Consider the following 21,283-nt stretch of genomic DNA (forward strand, 5'->3'; position numbering starts at 1 on the left):
AATATTATATATATTTTACTACAATAAAAATGTGCTTAAAAAATAGTTCATAGATATGGAGAACAGATTGGTGGTTGTCAGAGGTGGGGGTGGGGGTGGTCCAAAATGGGTGAAGTGAGTCAAAAGGCAGGAACCTCCAATTATACAATAAAGAAGTCATGGGGATGTAATGTCTCGCCTGTAGACTATAGTTAATAACACTGTAGAGCATGTTTAAAAGTGGCTAAGAGAATAGATCTTAAAAATTCTCACTACAGGAAAAAAATTGTTACTATGTATGGTGATAGATGTTAATTAGACTTATGGTGATCGTTTCACAATATATGCAAATATCAAATCATTATCTTGTGCACCTGAAACTAATATAATGTTATATGTCAATTATACCTCAATTTTAAAGAGTTACACATACCTACCTACCATGATTCAGCATTGCATGCCTATGCAGTTATGCATGAGAAATGAAAGCCTGTTCCCATACAAAGATTTGTATATAACTGTTCATCACACCTTTGTATGTAAGAACCAATCTAAAGCAACCCAATGTCCATCCCCTGGTGAATGAATAAACAGATTGTAGTATATCTATGCAATGGAATACTAGTTAGCTATAAAAAAAAATTAACTACTGGTAACCCAACAACATGGCTACATCTCAAATAATTATACTTAGAGAGGGGCACCTGGGTGGCTCAGTCGGTTAAGCGTCTGACTTCGGCTTGGCTCATGATCTCGCAGTTCGTGAGTTCAAGCCCTGCATCAGGCTCCTGGAGCCTGCTTTGGATTCTGTGTTTCCCTCTCTCTCTGCCCCTCTAGTGCTCCTGCTATGTCTCTCTCTCTCTCTCTCTTAAAAATAAATACATTTACAAAAAGTTATGCTTAGTGAAAGAAGATAGACAAAAGAGTATACACACTTATTTTTTTAAGGTTATTTATTTATTTTGAGAGAGAGAGAGAGAGAGAGAGAGAGCACACATGAGCTGGGAAGGAGCACAGAGAGAGAATCCCAAGCAGGTTCCATGCTGCTAGCACAGAGCCTGATGCAGGGCTTGATCTCATGAAACCTCGATCTCACCAACTGGTGAGTTCATGACCTGAGCAGAGATCAAGAGTTGGACGCTTAATCCACTGAGCCACCTACATGCCCCCACGTGTGATTCTCTTTATATAAATTTCTAGTAAAATGAAGATGTATTGATAAACGGTAAATGAATGCTTGCTTGGAGAGAAGGGAGCAGGAAGGGCAAAAGTGGCTGATAGCTCAAAACTTACCAAATTGTCCCCTTTGAATATGTGCAGCTTATCGTATGTCAGTTATACCTCATTAAAGCTACTAAAAATAAAAATAAACGAAAAACAGCATGGCAGGACTTAAACCTGCACATTAAAGATAACACGTGTTCCCAAAGACTATCAGGTGACAGCTTCTACTCTACATGAAAGACACGGAAGAGTACAAGATAGTTTTTTAGAAAGTGCTTGTTCTGGCTAAGAATTTTGGCTTTTGCTTACTAAACAGATTAGTAAATATAAGGGAAATGCAAAAAGAAAAAAAAAGATTAATTGAAGTTATACATAGCGAACATTTTGCCCATTCTAAAATAATTGGGCATGGGGAGCCTTGGCGGTGCAGTAGTTTTAGCGTCTAACTGTTGATCTCCGCTCAGGTCATGATCTCACAGTTTGTGAGTTCAAGCCCGACATCAGGTACTGCGCTAATTCGGTGGTGCCTGCTTGGAATTCTGTCTCTCCTTCTCTCTGCCCCTCCTCTGCCTGTGCGCATGCTCGCGCGCTCTCTCTCCTCTCTCTCTCTCTAAATAAATAAACTTAATTTTTTTTTTTAATAATTGGTCCTTAATCATTCCTTAGGCAGTTAGCACTAAATTGTGAGTCGTGTGATGAGCTTCACGGTCTTAACATACCCATTTACCCGATACAGTTCAAGTAGCTCCTGTCATTGGCTATAGCTCAAATGATTCCTGATAGGTTAAAAACTGTTCTCGAACTTTTACTTTCTCTTCAGCAGGTTAAATCACTTTAATTTGTATTGTTAGAGCCTAAGGGATTGTTTCTGAACTCGAGGCTATCCATTACTTAAACGTGATTTTGTTAAGAACATTACAGAGATGGCTTTAAGCCATTGATTTTATCAACCCAATTTGGAAAGATTCAGACTTGGCCATCAAAACATTATGAGTCATCCAATGTTATAGAGGCTGTTTCCAGGCTGTTTACAGTCCTGGAAATAAAAAAACAGACCTTGCAAACCCTAAAAAAAATATCTTTCCAATGATTAAATGACATCCATGTCACCTATCACCAAACATAGCAACTTAGATTACAAATTGCCTTACCTTTCTGAAGAAAAAAAAATAATAAAGTACAAGAACTGACTTTTCTTACTGATATGTTAATGAAATATCAAGAAAGCTTGGGATTTACCAAACCCTGTCCTGCTTCTTACAAGTTCTCCCCGGCTTCGCGAAGCTGACTATAATTGAGGTGGAAAGGTCTTTAGAACTCTTTCATTTTGGTAGCACACAGGAACTGTAGCTAAAAGTTTCCAGACAGGAGAGGAGTTATTAAACCTGAATTAAGATTCACCTGTTCCTTAGTTAATGCTGCAAATTGGGATGTCAATAGCGACGACATTTTGCTTCGTAGTCAAAAAATTGTGTCTTTTTTGTGAGTTACATGTTGAAATTGGTTTTATTCGTAATGACTTCCGGTCACTTCACAAGATTTGTTTTGAATTTTAACAACGCATTCCTTTTTTTTTCATTTTTCTTTGACACTGAAGGACAAGGTGACTCAATGGAAAAAAAAAACCAGGCTCCTCCAGTTTTGCTTTGGGTACATTTTAAGAGGTAGGGATGAGGCTTTAGAGCTCAAATACCTAAAGCAACCCTGAATTTTCAGCTCCTTTCTTGATAAAGGATTTGTGTGTGTGTGTGTGTGTGTGTGTATGTGTGTGTGTGTATGTGTGTGTGTACGTGTGTGTGGTGTTTCTTTTCCTTTATTATTTTTAAAAATTAAATTATACTTATTTTTATGGGGCACATGGGTGGCTCAGTCAGTTAAGCATCTTACTTCGGCTCAGGTCATGATCTCGCGGTTCACAAGTTCGAGCCCCGCGTTGGGCTCTATGCTGACAGCTCAGAGCCTGGAACCTGCTTCGGATTCTGTCTCCCTCTCTCTCTCTCTCTCTCTCTCTTCCCTTCCCCCTCTCGTACTTTCCCTCTCGCTGTCTCTTTCTCTCTCTAAAAAATAAAACATTAAAAAAGTTTAAATTATAGTTACGTTTAAATAGGTAACGTTGTCATGATTCAAAATTCAAAATGTAAAAAAAAATGTAAAATGAAAAAAATCTTTCTTACTTTTGTCCCCTAAGTACCTGGTTTTACTGCATAGAATCTAGCTATGTTATTAGTTTCTTGTTATACTCACAGAAAGCTTTTATGCACGTATATGTTTATGCATACACGTACATCCACATACAAAATCAAATACGGTGATGTTTTTTAGCCTTTGCTAATGTGCTATACGCTCGCTTGTGTACCAGTTTTAATTTCCAGTTTACAACATATCTTGGAGATTGTCCATTATAACACGAAAAGCTTCCATATGTTTGTTATTCTTTGTCTTTTCAGCTGCATACTATTCTATATTGCTATACTGTCATTCATTTTAAGCAATTCTGCACAGATGAAATTTAGGTTCATTTTTTTTGCTATTACACATAATCCTTCAGGAAATAAACTTGTGCATACATCACTTCTCCTAAACACAAATTTATCTGCAAGTTAAAAAAGAAAAAAGTAGAAATGTTGTAAAGCTGTTGTCCCCTAATGCTTGCTTAGGATGAATTTGCTGTGTCTTCTTGAGTGACTTTTGGTATCTTTTTTTTTTTTTTAATTTATTTTTTGGACAGAGAGAGACAGAGCATGAACGGGGGAGGGGCAGAGAGAGAGGGAGACACAGAGAGGGAGACACAGAATCGGAAACAGGCTCCAGGCTCCGAGCCATCAGCCCAGAGCCTGACACGGGGCTCGAACTCACGGACCGCGAGATCGTGACCTGGCTGAAGTCGGACGCTTAACCGACTGCACCACCCAGGCGCCCCTGGTATCTTTTTCTAAAATACTATTTCATTGTCATATTCAAATTTATTTGCACAGTATTGAACAAAGAAGCCTCTTACTATTTTCTGCTATGTCTTTGTGCTTACTTTATTCTTCATTTTAACCCCCCTCATGCATTTTTTTAAGTCAGGTCAGGTGATTGCTGATGAATTTTATGGTTATTCAAAAAGCCAACTATTTTTAAAAATTTATTAATTTTTCTTTTATCTTTTTAGTTGGTGACTTTTGGTTTCATTTCACTTATTTTCTATTTGTCTTTTTTCCCTTTTCTGGCTTGATGATTCAGATATTTTTAGTTTTTAATATTCTTGTTAATATAAGTACTTAAAACTGTGGAATTTTATTAGGGCACCGCTCTAGAAGCTTCCCTTATGTTCTGATATGTAGTGTTTCTATTATCATCATTTATTAGATATTCTGATGTAAGGCTTTATTTTCTTTTTTAATTGTTTAAGATAAAGTGTCTAAAACATGGTTTTTTTATCTCCTGCTTTTGTTCACAAGTTCCACATTTATTGAATTTTAATGAATGAATATTTTTTGGAATTGTTCTCCTTTCCATCTATTTGGAAAAAACAATGATGTTTTTCTTCTAGCAAAATATAGTCATTTTTTTGAAAGTATTCCAAGGTATCCTTTAGAACAAAATGTATTCTGTATTTCATGGTATAAAATACAATACATAGGAAATACCTACACCTTACAAATTGTGTTATTCACGTCTTCGGTATTTAGTCCTCGTCCACTTGGCCTGAAATGGGCTGAGTGAATAAATAAATCTACTGCCAATAATGTATTCCTATTTACTTTTTCTTTGGTATCTTGTAGTTTTGACTCTATAAATGTTGCTTCCATGGTATTGGATGCAGAGATATTTATAATTATTATAACTTTTTTGTGGCTGTAACTTTCAGTACATTCAATGCTACATTTTTGTCTCATTTAAAACTTTTGCCTCAGATTCAACCTTGTCTGGTATTAAGGTTATGGACTCTGCTAATTTTATGTACACCTTTTCACGTTCATTTATTTTCGATCTTTCTAAATCACTTTGTTGCCCTTATCTGTTCTTTTTGTACTGTAATACAATTGATGTGCAATATTATATTATTTTCAGGTGTACAATATAGTGATTCAACATTTGTAGACATTGCAAAATGGTCACCCTAAGTGTAGTTACAATCGGCTGCCTTACAAAATTAATACAACATTATTGACTATATTCCCCATGCTTCACATTAAAATCCTATGACTTATTTATTTAATAACTAGATTTTTGTTAATTCCTAATCTCCTTCACCCAGGTCACGCCCCGCCCCCCTCCCCTCCCCTCTGGCAATCACCAATCTGTTCTCTGTATCTGAGTCTGGGTTTTGTTTTGTTTGCTTGTTTTGGTTTTTGTATTGTCCACATATAAGTGAAATCATGCAATATTTGTCTTTCTCTGACTTATTTCACATAGCGTAATATCCTCAAGGTCCGTCCATGTTGCCTGAAATGGTAACATTTAATTCTTTTTGTATGGCTGAATAGTGTTACCTTGTGGACGTTTACCGCCTCTTCTTTATCCATTCATCTATGCACGGACGCTTAGGTTGTTTCCTTATTTTAGCTATATAAATCCTGCTTCAGTGAACGTAGGGGAGCATACATCTTTTCAAATTCGTGTTTGAGTATCTACAGTTGTGGAGTTACTGGATCATATGATAGTTATACTTTTATTTTTTAAGGAACCTCCATATTGTTTCCCACAGTGGCTATCCCAGTTTGCATTCCCACCAACAGTGCATGAGGGTTCCCTTTTCTCCACCTCCTGGCCAACACCTGTTATTTCTTGTCTTTTCTTTAACACTTTCCTTTTTGTTTGTTCGTTTATTTTGAGAGAGATGGCACACAAGCAGGGGAAGGGCAGAGAGAGAGGGAGAGACAATCCCAAGAGGGCTTGATCCCACACCCATGGGATCATGACCTGAACCGAAACTAAGAACCAGGTGCTTAACTGAGCCACCCAGGCACCCCATGTCTTGTCTTTTTGATACTAGCCGTTCTGATTGGGAGGAAGTGATATCTCATTGTGGTTTTAATTTGCATTTCCCTGATGATGAATGATGTTGAGCATCTTTTCATGTGCCTGTGGGCCATCTAGATGTCTTCTGTGGAAAAAGGTCTATTGAGATCCTCTGCCTATTTTGATCTGATTATTTTTTGTTATTGAGTTATATGAGATCTTTATGTATTTTGTATATTAAACCATTATCAGATATATGACTTGGAAATATAAATGTAATACATCACATCAGTAAAATGAAAGATAAAAATTACATGATCATCACTGTAAAACAATGAAATTAAACCCCTTTCTCATACCTCTCACAAAAAATGAACTCAAAACATATCAAAGACTTGAACATAAGACCTAGAAGAAAATGTAGGAAAGAGGCACATCAATATTGGTCTTGGCAATAATTTTTGGAGCAGGATGCCAAAAGCAGAAACCACAAAAGAAAAAAATCAACAAATGAGACTACATCAAACTCAAAAGCTTCTGCACAGGAGAAGGAACAATGAACAAAATGAAAAGACAACCTAAAGAACAAGAGAAAATTTTTGCAAACTATTTATTAAATAGGGGAATAATACCCAGAATATATGAACTCAGTCAACCCAATAGCAAAAAGAAAGAAAAAAACTAATTAAAAAATGAGCAGCAGGGGTGCCTGGGTGGCTTAGTTGATGAAGTGTCCGACTCTTGATTTTGGCTCAGGTCATGAAATCAAGCCCTGAGTCATACTCTGTGCTGACAGAGTGGAGCCTGCTTGGTATTCTCTCTCTCTCCTCTCTCTTTGCCCCTCCCACCACTCACTCACACACACACACACACACACTCTCTCTCTCTCTCTCTCCCTCTTTCAAAATAAATAAAAATTAAAAAAAAAAACGAGCAACAGAACTAAATAGGCATTTCTTCAAAGAAGACATCCAGATGACCAACAGACACATGAAAAAATATCCAACGTCACTAACCGTCAGGGAAATGAAAATCAAAACCCCAGTGAGATGTCACCTCACACTTGTTAGAATGGCTACCATCAAGAAGACAGGAGTCAACAGGTGCTGGTAAGGATATGGTGGAAAGGGAACCCTTACACACTGTTGGTAGGAATGTAAATTGGTCCAACCACTACAGAAAACACTGTGGAGGTTCTTCAAAAAACTATAAATAGATCTCCCATATGACCCAGCAATTCCACTTCTGAGTATACACCCAAAGAAACGAAAATAGGATTCTGGTGATATATACGCACTCCCATGTTTATCACAGCGTTATTCACAATAGTCAAGGTATGGAAAACAACACAAATGCCCATCAACAGATGAATGGAGAAAAAGACATGGTACATACAGAGAATGAAATATTATTTGGCTATGATAAAAGAAGATATTCTCCCGTTGGCAACAACATGGATGGACCCGGACCACATTACGGTAAATGACGTAAGTCAGAGAAAGACAAGGACTGTCTGATACCACTTACATGTGGACTCTAATATAGTCAAATTTGTAAAACCTAGAGTAAAATTATGGTTATAAGGGGATGTGGGTGGATAAGAGTGATGGCGTTTAAGGCTACAAACATGTAATGAATAGTAAATAAGCCTTAGAAATCTAATGCACGGTATAATGAATATAGACAAAAATATTATTACTCTAATTACATAATGTGATCAATATCACCATATTAGCAATCATATTACAATATATACATATCAAACTAACACAATGTATGCCTTAAACTTACACAATGATACACATCAAATATATTCAATAAAAAATAGGAGTGCCTGCGTGGCTCAGTCGGTTAAGCGTCTGACTTCGGCTCAGGTCATGATCTCTCGGTTCTTGAGTTTGAGCCCTGCATCGGGCTCTGTGCTGACCGCTCAGAGCCTGGAGCCTGCTTTGGATTCTGTGTCTCCCTCTATCTCTGCCCCTTCCCTGCTCTTTCTCTCTCTCTCTCACTCAAAAATAAACATTAAAAAATTTAAAAAAAATCTCTTCAACACACCAAATATACTCTATATTTTTATATGTGGTATATATATGTATAACACAAAAATGGGTAGAACTACAAATGTGATATTGGAAAAAAAACTTATTTCCATCACTAATAAATCACGCCAAATATAATAAAAATATAGAAGACTTGAACTATGCTATTAATAAGGTTTATCTCAGAGGCTATTTTATGTATATTCTCCACATATTTACTTTCCGAAAGTAAGTTTGTGTTTGATGAATGACTGCTTTTTTGTTTTTATTTTCACTAACTCCCCCTCACCATCCATACATGGCCAGTACATTGTTATTAGTCTTTTACAGTCACTTGGATTTTTCTGGAGGAACGCCAGAGACACTGAAAGGATATTAAAGTAAAATATGTTCAAAGTGTTTTTTAAATATCTGGACTTCTCTGTGATGCGGACCTTAGGAGCAAACAAAAAGCATACCTTTCTTTTCCTTTTCAATCAATGCTGCCAAAATCCCAAGAATTAGGAATACATTTGTAACATTCGAGAGTTGAGCCTCATGTGGACATTAATGAAAAGATTGGCGCTTAACTCCTATAAATAAAGCTTCTGAATAGAACTTCAGAGAGCAATATTGTCCAATTCAGAACAATCAGTCTTCTGAATTGGAAAGAACAAGGGAGAATCACTCAATCAAGAAAATGTTCTAACTTTGTTGTTAGAAGTCTCAAGTTCGCTTTCGAAAAAAGTGCTATTTATCCTCTTATTCTCTACCAGCTCTTATAATGCAGTGAAATAAACACATTTTAAAAACAGCAGTGTGTCAATCCTTCAACAGAAATAACTATTATGGGTATCGGCAAGGCAGGATGTGTCTTTATGCAAATTATTCTCATCAAGTCATATTCATATAAAATTTATTACTGTTCAGATAATTAGTACAGTAATGATTTGCTTCATTTTTATAGTTTAGAACAGGCTCAAGACTCTCCATGATGATGGCATTCTCACTCATGAGTGTTCTGACATATTTTGAGAGGAGGAAACATGAAAGTTCTATATGGTTGTTTGAATTTTCCTTATAACCAGCTACATTTTGTGGCTTAAAGTGAACGCAACACTATAGACAAAAAAGGATGGCTGTTTATTCTCAGTTGTGGAACCATCATGTGGAGCTATAGCTTTTCTTCCTGTTTAAAAAAAGCAGAACTTTCTTTTTTTAAGTTTATTAATTTATTTTGAGAGAGAGAGAAAAAAGGAGAGAGGCAGAGAGGGAGAGAGAAGCCATCATGTGGAACTATAGAATTTCCCCCTATTTAAAAAAAGCAGAACTTTCTTTTTTAAGTTTATTAATTTATTATGAGAGAGAGAGAGAGAGAGAGAGAGAGAGAGAGAGAGAGAATCCCAAGCAGGCTCTGCGCTGACAGCATGAACTAGATCCCATGAACCGTGAGATCATGACCTGAGCCAAAATCAAGAGTTGGACGCTTAACCAACTGAGCCAGTCAGGTGCCCCCAGAACAATCAGAACTTTCTACTCGACCTAATATAAATAGCTGCTATTATGAATCATAGTAGTTCTTCATTTCCCCACGAAATTTTGGAAATATCATAGCATTTTGGAATACACATTTGAATGAGGCTATTGTCAGGTTACTTATCAATGCTTTGCACAAAAATTTGTCTTTTCTTTCTTGTTGATTTCAGAGTGACCTGTTTTCTTCGCTGTTCAACAATTTCACTACACTGCATCCAAGTATGTGTTTTTTTTTCTGGGGGGTCTCACTGTGTTTCTTGAATCCTAAGATACATCTATTTCTTCATTATGAAAAATTTTCTGTCATCTCTTTGAATACTGACTCTACCTGAATCAGTCATTCTCTTCTTCGAGATCTCCTACAAGAGGTATGCATTTATTCTGCCTGATATTCTCTGAGCTTTCTCAATCTATGGTTTGGTGCCTAACATTAGTTTTGGGGAAATTCTCTCATTATTTAATGTTTCTTCTTTTCCTTTCTCTCTTCCTCTTCTGGAATTCCCATTATGTATATGTTCTATCTTTTGTAGTTGTCCCACAGTTCTTGAACATTCTCTTCTGATCCCCTCTCCCAGGCTTTTTTCTCTTTGTTTCTCAGTTTTATTGGTTTCCACTGAAATATCTTCAAGTTCAGAGATTCTTTTCTCAGCTGTGTCCAGTCTGCTCATAAGCCCATCAAAGACATTCTTCATTTCTATTGTGTTTTGGATGTCTAGCATTTTTTTGTGTGTTTGTTTCTCTTGGGATTTCCATCTAATTGCTTATATTTCCCATATGTTCTTGCAGACTATATACTTTATATGTTAGAGCTTCTTAATCATAGTTGTTTTAAATCACCAGGAGGTGATCATTCCAACATCCCTGCTATATCTAACTCTGGTTCTGATGTTTGCTCTCTCTTCAAACTGTGTGTGTGTGTGTGTGTGTGTGTGTGAGAGAGAGAGAGAGAGAGAGAGAAAGAGAAACACCCACTGCCCTTGTGCAGTCAAAAATTCATGTATAACTTTTGACTCCCAAGAAAATTAACTGCTAACATCCTACTGTTGCCTGGAAGCCTTACCAAGAGCCTAAATAGTTGAGTAATACATATTTTGTATGTTATGTGTATTATAGATTGTATTCTTACAATAAAGGAAGCTAGAGAAAAGCAAATGTTATTAAGAAAGTCATAAGGAAGAGAAACTACATTCACAGTACTGGACTGTAAAAACTCACCATGTAAATGGGCCCATGCACTTGAAACCCATGTTGTTCAAGGGTCAACTATACTTCTCAGTCCCCACCCCTTCCTTCAGTGGACAGGGTGACCAGAGTGGGCTGGAGTTTGGTATTTCCCTCTTCCCTGCTAGAAGACTCTGCTAAAACCCCAGGAGTTTAGGCTCTGGTTAAATAGTTTCTCCTGAAGGTAGACTTTGTTAAGAAGAACAGAATGGTCTGCCACATTTCAAAATGATTCCTTTTCCCCTCCACCTGCCAGAAGTTATCAGGTGACTTTTCTCTGATATTCACTGTGAGAACCTGGTCAAGCTCTTAGAGGTAAAATTCATAAAAGTCTTTGGACCCCTGATAACTGGCTCTCCCTGGAGAACTTTCTTATTTTCTTCTTTCCATAGATATGTGCCACTTACCCTCTGTGGCCCAGCAGAATTCCCAGATATTCCTGCCCACTGCCTTTGTGGTCCCATTTCACACAATTCGATGCTGTTCTAATCTGGCCAACTTTTGCCCGGGTGGTCTTTGAAGACAGGAAATGGGAGCCTTTGATAATGCTACCTGAGCAGAATCACAATCTGTGTCTTCTAAGCAGCCTGGAACTTTCTTTGGATAATGTTCAGTTACATAGATAGTGCTCCTGTTTGTGCCAGGAAGCCAAAGCAGACAGCAAAACCTCTCATGGTCCCTGCACAGCCAATCACAGGCACAGAAAGGAGAAAGAGAGTAAGTTCTCAGAGCAACAGCACAGCAAGGAGAAAGAAGCCATTCTCGAGAGAGAGCCATTGAACATTCCCAAGAAAATGTGTGGCAGTTCCAGGACTTTAAGAGATCTGTCCAGCAGTAAAGCAAGAAGAGGGATTTCTATGCCCATGCAAATGTAGCTGTTGAAGGCTGTACAGAAAGTGTGAAGTTTCAGGCATTGCAGATAGAAAGATAGAATCTTCTGGGATTAATATGTCTGATACAAGAAATACAAATGCAGACTGGTAACAGTCACAGAAGAGTACCAGCTCCAGAATGAAGGCAGTGGAAGAAGATATGGATTCTATCCCAATAGAGACAGTCCTTTTAAGCCGTACCTTGATAATGGCTTCACCAATTTAGCAACAAACAATGGATATTAATAGTTGAAACCCAAAGCATAACATCTGTAATTTTATACAGTTGTGCTTAAGTTGATTGTTGTAAACTGTATAACTCATATGATACGTGATCTTGATTATAATCAATTAATTTTTTTTTCTGTTGTCAATCTAAAGTCCTGGGTAAAATAATTCATCCTAATGTTACAAACATGTCTGGACTGAAAATTATAGGCATGATCCTGGTGTCTGGGACAGGCAGCTGAAGAAAGCTGCCCCCTTAGGAGACATGAATAAGGTCTTTTTTTTTTTGAGAACGTGTGTCCCTCTGTGCATTAAAATCTGTGGGTCCAGGGCTCATGGACATTTAAAACAAAGCCATGCCTTTTGGACTGTGAGGCTTCTCCCTACACTACTGATCACATGCTTTGAGGTTTCTTGTATGGCATCTGATGATTCTTAAATAAATTAGAATCTCAATAAAAATTTGATATATAGTAGACTATTTTGCATTGGAGACAGGCAGCTAGGAAGAGTGGGAGAAAAAGAGAAGGGAAGTGTTCACAGGGGACATGAGAACAGTTTATTATCAAAAATGATCAATATTTCTAGTTCATTCTAAAGTACATATATATACACATCCAAATATACATATCTTGATAACATGCAAGGGAGTTTTAGATGACTCGTTTGAAAATATGCCTTAAAGTATGTGTGTGTGTGTGTGTGTGTGTGTGTGCGCATGTGCGTTTTCCCCTATAGATTACAATTTTCTCAAGGTCGAGGACCCCATTCTTTTCTACCTTCAGAAATACACACGTGCGTGTGTGTACTATATTTTTCTCAAAGTGAGAAAATAAATATTTAAATATCCTACAGTCCAATAGCAAACCATCATAAGAACATGAAGATGTGTGATGAGTTAAAAAAACAAACAAACTGGTTTTAGTGCTGGTCATTTCATCATGCCATAGTATAGGCACTAAGGGAAATAAAGTCAGAAAGTTGTAACCAAGGAATTTGATAACTAGAGCATAAACAGGGTCTATTGATGTTGTGACAGGGGAGGACTTGGGAAATTATAGAGTAGTGGCAGTAGACTTAGTCATGTTTTGAATGTGCGGGAATGTGTGAGAAATGACCCTGACACTGTATGCTTGATTTCAGGAGAATGACTATTGCTTTTCCAGAGAAAAAGACATAAAGCCTACAGAAAACATCAGTGCTGATTTCACCCCCATTGACTTTCAACAGAAGAACTGTAGTAATTAGATGGGTTTGAACCTACGATTTCATCCATAAATCACGCACACTCATACACATACATATGAAACTTGGAAAACAAATCAGTGAAACCAGTTATGATGATATTGAATAGTCTTAAAATGGACGTGTTTTACTTCATTTACGTATTTACTTATTAAGCACGGGTTGGATACTCATTTATCAGGCATTGTTCTGAACACTGAGGATGCAAAGGTGAATGATACATATTCCCTGAGCTCAACAAGTCGTAAAAGGTTCTGATCGCGAAACTGTCTAATGCCTTGTTTTCTCTATTGCTGGTTTATGTGTTTAGACATAATAGACATGATCAACTATGTATTTAGACATAGTAGACATAATCAACTATGCAGTAAGAACATAAGCAGTATTTCAACAACACACAGAAAAATCCCCTTTAATGAGAGGACTCACTAGCCCTTAGGTTTGATAGGTCAGCGTTAAGGCACATAATTTTATACAGGCAAAGTGGAATATAATAGGTTAGATGACAGGAAGTGAGCCGATTGGTTTCTCGGTAGGAGCACAATCACAGAACTCCGCTGTAAAGGTTTCCCCTTAGAATCCTTGATACTGGGAACATAAAAAAATTCACAAGAGAATACTAAGCCTCCAAGCCCAGACTGGGACTGCAATATCCATTTGCTTAAGCGTAAGTCAAACAGCGGCCCCGGTTTCTCAGCCTTTGGAGTCTCTATGTAGTCTTGCAGTAATAATCCATTTGTCACCCTCTAAGGAGAAGCAAGGTAATATATGAAATTCCCTTCACAATTCGCTTCTAAAATGGCATTGACTGCTAAGCTCTCAGGTCAAATTCTTGCTCATGGGAAAGCTAGGAGACACTATTTTCCTCAGCAGTGTTCATTGATAGAGTTTAACGTGGTAATGTGATTCCTGAATGGCCCGATGACAGAAGGTAAGCCTTCTGCAAAATGGAGAATATAAATGATGAATGCACACTTTCTCCAAGCAAAATGATTTGGAGGATAAATTCCTCTTGAAGATGAAAATACGTTCATCAGGCTCATATCCTGATGGCTACCATCTAAACCCGAAACATCACAGCAGTACTAATTGGGCGCTTCTGTGATAATGCTCACTTGATAGAAAGTCAGTACGCGGTCCAAACACATGCCAGATTTCCAGGGGCATATGTGAAGAGTTACTAGATACTTTTTCAAAATAGGAGGCTCAAAGTACCGAGAAGTACTATTCCTTGGAAAATTGAAGCAAGATTTCAGGGAATTGCTTTGCACTGCAGTGAGTAATTTATTTTGCACAGCGGCATTCCCAGCCGCATATGCTTAATCACACACGTGCAGAAAGTTGGAAAGCAAGATTTTTATTTGGAAGAGAATCAGAATTTTGATTTTATGCACTGTGCATAGGTCCCCAAGTTTCCACATCTTCTAATCTTGATGTAATAAAAGGAAAGAGCTTTGCTGAAGAGGGAATTAGCTCTCACTTCAAGACCAAAGGCATTGTTAATTACCTGATTTGCATCTAAAAACAAAAGAAAGGCCTCTATCCACTAATTCTTTATTTCTCTCTGTGAAGTTTTGGGCTTTCGGTGAAAAGATTTTGCATTTTTTTTTTTTGTCAAATTGATGACTACTTTATTTTACGCCATTTTAATACTTTTTACTTTTACACTTATATTACCATTGTTTGTTGGTAGTTATAGAAATGCAATTAGACTTTTTATATTGACCTTATATCCAAAGCAGTTGCTAAAATCACTAATTAACACTAAGAATTTTGGAGGGCAGCTTCCTTACGCTATTCTACATGGCCAATCATGCCGTGAAAATAAACACACGCTTGCTGCTTCTTCTCTAATGTATTTATGTGGCTGGAATTTTCAGTACAGTGGTGATTAAAAGCGGCATTGGTCCCAATCTTAGGTGGAAAACATTAAATGTTTCAGCATTAAGTTTAGGGTTACTTTTAGGTTTAGCATAAATGTACTTTATCATCTTCAATGTTTTCTGTGCTAACAGCTTATGTTTTAAAAAAAATCATGACTGGGCTTTGATATTTGTCTCATGTATTTTCTGCATCCATTGAGATGATCATGTGTTTTATCTCTTTTGTATTATTAATGTAGTCAATTACACTGATGGACTTTCCAATGTTGAGCTAGCTTGCAATCATGAGATAAAACCCACCTGCATATAATGAATTGTCGCTTTTATACATTGCTGAGTTTGATGTGTTAATATTTTAAATGAATTTTTATATTTATATTCATGGAGGATATTGATCGATAATTTCTCTCCTTGTAATATCTTTTTCAGCTTTTAGCCTCTGTATTGTATTTGCCTCATAAAAAAGGTTGTGGAATATTCCTCTGGGTCTGAAGTTTCCTTTAGGACAAGATTTTAACGACAAATGTAGATTGCCAGCTACTTTGAGGCAATTTGGTAAGTTGTATCTTTAAAGGAAATTGTCCATTTTGTCAGTGTTCTCAAATTATTGGCATAAAGTTGTTCATAATACTCCATTATTATTTTTAATGTCTCTAGTATCCAGATTTATGGTTCCCCTTTCACTTCTGATTTGGCTCATTGACAGTCATTTATTTTCTTGATTATGCTTGCTAGCTATTTATAAATCTTAAAAGCCATTTTGAGGAATCAATGTTTTACTTTGTTGGTTTCCTCTATTATGTCCAGTCTTATTATTAATATATCTCCCGTTCAAATCACTTTGGTTTTGAGTTAGTATATTTTAGCTTAAAAAGATGGAAATACCCTGTCTTATTTTAACCCTTTGATATTTTCAGAAATCATTTGTATTACGGTCCAGTATATGGTCCATCTTGACCATGATAGTCACCCTAGCATTATCACGATACTGTTTGTTTACATTCTTTTCCTTTCCACCTGTTTCTGTCATTATATGTAACGTGAATCTCTTATAAGCAGCATATGATTGGGTTTTCCTTCATATCTTTTATGACAGTCTCTGCCTGTTAACTACAGGGCTCATTCATCTACTTTTATTGTAATTACTGACATTATAGGATCTAGTCCACCGTGTTAGGATTTGTTTTCTATCTCACCCACCTGTTCTTGGTACCTCTTTTCCATTTTCTTCAACACGGGCTATTTGCTTAGTGCTTTACATTCTTATTGTGTATCTTAAAATTGAAAGACAATTTAAAAACCATGAAATTCAGCTTTTTAAAGTATACAACTCGGTGATTTTAGTATCTTCCCAAAGCTGCATCAAATTGCCACTATTTACTTTCACAACATCTCACCCTCAAGAGAAACCCCACACATATTAACAGTTTCTCCCCATTTATCCAATCCCTCCAGCCCTAGGTACAGCTAATTATTTTCTGTCTCCACAGATTTGCCTCTTCTGGACATTTCCTATAAATTGAATTATTTGATAAGTGGTTTTGTTTTGAAGAGACATTTTCCAGTGTACCATTTTCATTCCCTTGCTATTTCTTTACTGTATTTTCTTGGTGCGTGTCCAGAGTATTAAAATTAAATAACACAACAGTCTATTTTAAATTAGTACCAAGTCAATGTCATTAATATAGAAAACCTTGCTCCTATATTAGCTCCATTGACTTGCAAGGATTGCTAATTGTAGCAGGGATTTGTAGCTAGGGGTTTAGTGATAGCTGAGGAAGTCTCAGATTTTGGTTGAGCACGTGCACACAGCCCTACATTCACATCCTCTTCTAGATTCCCAGTAATATGTCAGAGCTTTCCAAAGCTCCCATGGACCTCTTATTCCTTAGGCTTTCCTTTGAAGGTTTTTGGCCACCCTCTTTTGCCCCAACTGATATGCTCCACCCTAGGCATCTGTTACTTTAAACATTTTTTTTTTAAATATGCTGACAAATACCCCAAGGAACGGCTTTGTTTTTTTTTTTTTCAACGTTTATTTATTTTTGGGACAGAGAGAGACAGAGCATAAACGGGGGAGTGGCAGAGAGAGAGGGAGACACAGAGTCGGAAACAGGCTCCAGGCTCTGAGCCATCAGCCCAGAGCCCGACGCGGGGCTCGAACTCACGGACCGCGAGATCGTGACCTGGCTGAAGTCGGACGCTTAACCGACTGCGCCACCCAGGCGCCCCGAGGAACGGCTTTGTTTTTTAATTTACGTTCAGGTCGTGTCAAATAGAATGCCTCGCAAGTAGGGTCTTCCAGGGAACCACCAGACCAAAAACATAACAATATTGGAGAGTGCCTGGGTGGCTCAGTTGGTGGAGCATCCACCTCTTGATTGCCTTTCGGGTCATGATCCCAGGGTTGTGGGTTCGAGCCCCGTGTCAGGCTCTGGGCTGAGCATGGAGGCTGCTTAAGATTCTCTCTTTCTTTCCTTCTCCCCTTCTCCCTCACTCGCTCGCGTTCTCTCTCCAAAAAATACAAAATGAATTAAAAAAATAAAAGAAAAGCAACAATTTCTGGGAGTGAGGACTGGAAAGGGGCCCCAGCTCTGTTTTGTCCCCTCCGGTGGCTGTCAAAGCACTGCTTTCCATCATGATTGTGGGTTGCTGATGTTCAAGGCTACCGTGAACCTCAGTGAGGGCAAGAGAGCAGGAACTGAGCAAGTTAAAAAGCCACAGAGCTCACTGTTCTTACTGAGGTTCAGCTTATATTCTAGAATAAATGCTGTCTGGATTGTTGCAAGCATTTAGTTAATTTCCAGCATCCAGAAAATGCTGATTCTGCCCATTTTTTTTGCCATTGTTATTCTTGATTTTCAGATGTCTTCATTCTGTCGGTTTTATCGGCACGTCATAGAATTGAGAATATTTTACTAATTACATTATATATCCTTTACTTATCCTCTTCCTTGAATTAGTAGTATATAGTTTTACATACAGCCCAAGCACTTTATAGCAGTATATTTTTATTTAACCCCTGTTCCTTTTGTTATTGCCATCATGTGTTTTATGTCTCCATATGTCTAAACCCAGAATACCCTATGATATTTGCTTTAAATCATCAATAGCTTTTTACATGAATTAAGAAGAGCAAAACGAAGTCTATTATATTTATTGACATATTCAACTTTTTGTTCTTATTATCCTTTTTTTTTTTAGATTTGATTTCCTCTCAAGTATAATTTTCCTTTGGCCTGATGAAATTCTTTTGGCGTTTCTTTTAGTGTAGGTTTGCTGGTGAAAATTTTTCCCATTTTTTTAAAAAAATTTAGTTGAGTATTTCGATTCTGTCTTCATTTCTGAAGTGTATTTTCATCAAGTAAATTTCCGGATTCCTTCCTCTGGGTAGCTCTGCCTTCTCAGGACTCTGCCCACTCAGCTTCCTTAATGTCTGTGTCTTGAGTTCAGGGAAACCATCCTGTTCTAGACTGAGTTCTACAACTGCTGCTGCTTTGTCATGCAGATTATGCCTTCAGGTAAACAATGTTATCACCAGGCTCACCTCGATTATTTCCCTTCTGGTGCCCGTTGTCCAATGTCTGAAAATAGTTACTTCACATATATGGTCAAATCTTCTAGTTGTTTTCAGTGGGAGGATAAACCTGTTATTTCATCCTAGCCAGAAACAAGAAGTACATTTCATCTACTTTTTTTTTTTTTTTTTTTTATTGCCCACAGGACGAGCACATCTCTCTGTTGGGGTAAGAGGTGTCAGCACAGAGCCCGACGCGGGGCTCGAACTCACAAACCGCGGGATCACGACCTGAGCCGAAGTCGGTCGCCCAACCAACTGAGCCACCCAGACGCCCCTAGGACTTATCTTTTAATTTCAGTGCGATTCTGACTCAGCCGCCTAACCTCAGGTGGCAATAGGTAGTTAATTGGGCAAGAGATTAGTGTTTAGACTTTATTTCCTGTTTTGGCACTAAAATTTATATGTGGTGGAAATACAAATTATATTTGGATGATGAAGTCATATCAAGAAGGGCCCTTCTAACTATAAAATTTTCCTTGGGGAGTCATGTGTGACTCACACATGATTTCCCACTCCGTTGCTTATGTCTGGCAACTGTTTACTTCCAATCAATAAGAACACCCTTTCCCACGTTTATAGTGAGATAAAACCTTGATTAACCAAAACCTAACTAACTGAAGCCTGTAATTGACTTGTTTTCTTCAGATATTATCGTTCCATTCAGCTTTGTTTATTTGTTTAAAGGAAACTAATGACAAGAAACGATCTGTTGTAACAATTCAAAAGTAATGAAGGAAATGGAGAATTAGGGGGATTTCTCTAGAAAACTTAGCACTTCCCAAAGCATGACAGGCAAAAGGGAAGGAGGGAGGCGAAAGGGAATGTATGACTCATGTGCATACTGTCAGCTGGCAACCAGACCTCACCATACAAAACCCAGTATTACTTTGTATCCCCTTCCATATACATGAATCTGGCTGCTTTCAAATAACTTAGTTTCTTCCTCTATTTTATCCTCAAGCTTCTTTTGAAGAGATACGTCCCCTTAACATATTTTATGAGGTAAAGAAAAGACAGTGACTTTGTGGGGTTCCACGTTCTCTTTAAAATCACCAAATTTTGGGGGCGCCTGGATGGTGCAGTCGGTTAAGCGTCTGACTTCAGCCAGGTCACGATCTCGCGGTCCGGGAGTTCGAGCCCCGCGTCAGGCTCTGGGCTGATGGCTCAGAGCCTGGAGCCTGTTTCCGATTCTGTGTCTCCCTCTCTCTCTGCCCCTCCCCCGTTCATGCTCTGTCTCTCTCTGTCCCAAAAATAAATAAATGTTGAAAAAAAAATTTTTTTTAAATAAATAAATAAAATCACCAAATTTTTGTGATTCCATACAAATTTTAGGATTGCTTCTTCTGGCTTCGAGAAGAATGCTGGTGCAATTTGGATTGGGATTGCATTGAATGTGTAGATAGCTTTGGGGAGTATTGACATTTTAACGCTATTTATTCTTCCAACCCATGAGCACAGAATGTTTTTCATATCTTTATATCTTCTTCAATTTCCTTCATAAGCTTTCTATAGTTGTCAGCATACAGATCTTTTACATCTTTGGTTAGGTTTATTCCTAGGTATTTTATGCTTCTTGGTGCAGTTGTGAATGGGATCAGTTTCTTTATTTGTCTTTCTGTTGCTTCATTGTTAGTGTATAAGAATGCAACTGACTTCTGTACATTGATTTTGTATCCTGCAACTTTGCTGAATTCATGTATCAGTTCTGGCAGACTTTTGGTGGAGTCTATTGGATTTTCCATGTATAATATCATGTCATCTGCAAAAAGCGAAAGCTTGACTTCATCTTTGCCATTTTTTATGCCTTTGATTTCCTTTTGTTGTCTGATTGCTGATGCTAGAACTTCCAGCACTATGTTAAACAACAGCAGTGAGAGTGGGCATCCCTGTCGTGTTCCTGATTTCAGGGAAAAAGCTCTCAGTTTTTCCCCGTTGAGGATGATGTTAGCTGTGGGCTCTTCATAAATGGCTTTTACGATGTTTAAGTATGTTCCTTCTATCCCGAACAGCCCAAGTAATATTGAAGAAGAAGACCAAAGCGGGAGGCATCACAATCGCAGATGTTAGCCTCTACTACAAAGCTGTAATCAAGACAGCATGGTATTGGCACAAAAACAGACACATAGACAAATGGAATAGAATAGAGACTCCAGAATCGGACCCACAAAAGTATGGCCACCTAATCTTTGGCAAAGCAAGAAAGAATATCCAATGCAAAAAAGACAGTCTCTTTAACAAATGGTGCTGGGAGAACTGGACAGCAACATGCAGAAGAATGAAACTAGACTACTTTCTTACACCATTCACAAAAATAAACTCAAAATGGATAAAGGACCTGAATGTGAGACAGGAAACCATCAAAACCCTAGAGGAGAAAGTGGAAAAAAAAACCTCTCCAACCTCTGCTGCAGCAATTTCTTCCTTGACACATCTCCAAAGGCAAGGGAATTAAAAGCAAAAATGAACTATTGGGACCTCATCAAGATAAAAAGCTTCTGCACGGCAAAGGAAACAATCAACAAAACTAAAAGGCAAGCGACAGAATGGGAA

This window comes from Prionailurus bengalensis, chromosome X, assembly GCF_016509475.1.
Source record: "Prionailurus bengalensis isolate Pbe53 chromosome X, Fcat_Pben_1.1_paternal_pri, whole genome shotgun sequence".
In the NCBI taxonomy this organism is placed as follows: domain Eukaryota; kingdom Metazoa; phylum Chordata; class Mammalia; order Carnivora; family Felidae; genus Prionailurus; species Prionailurus bengalensis.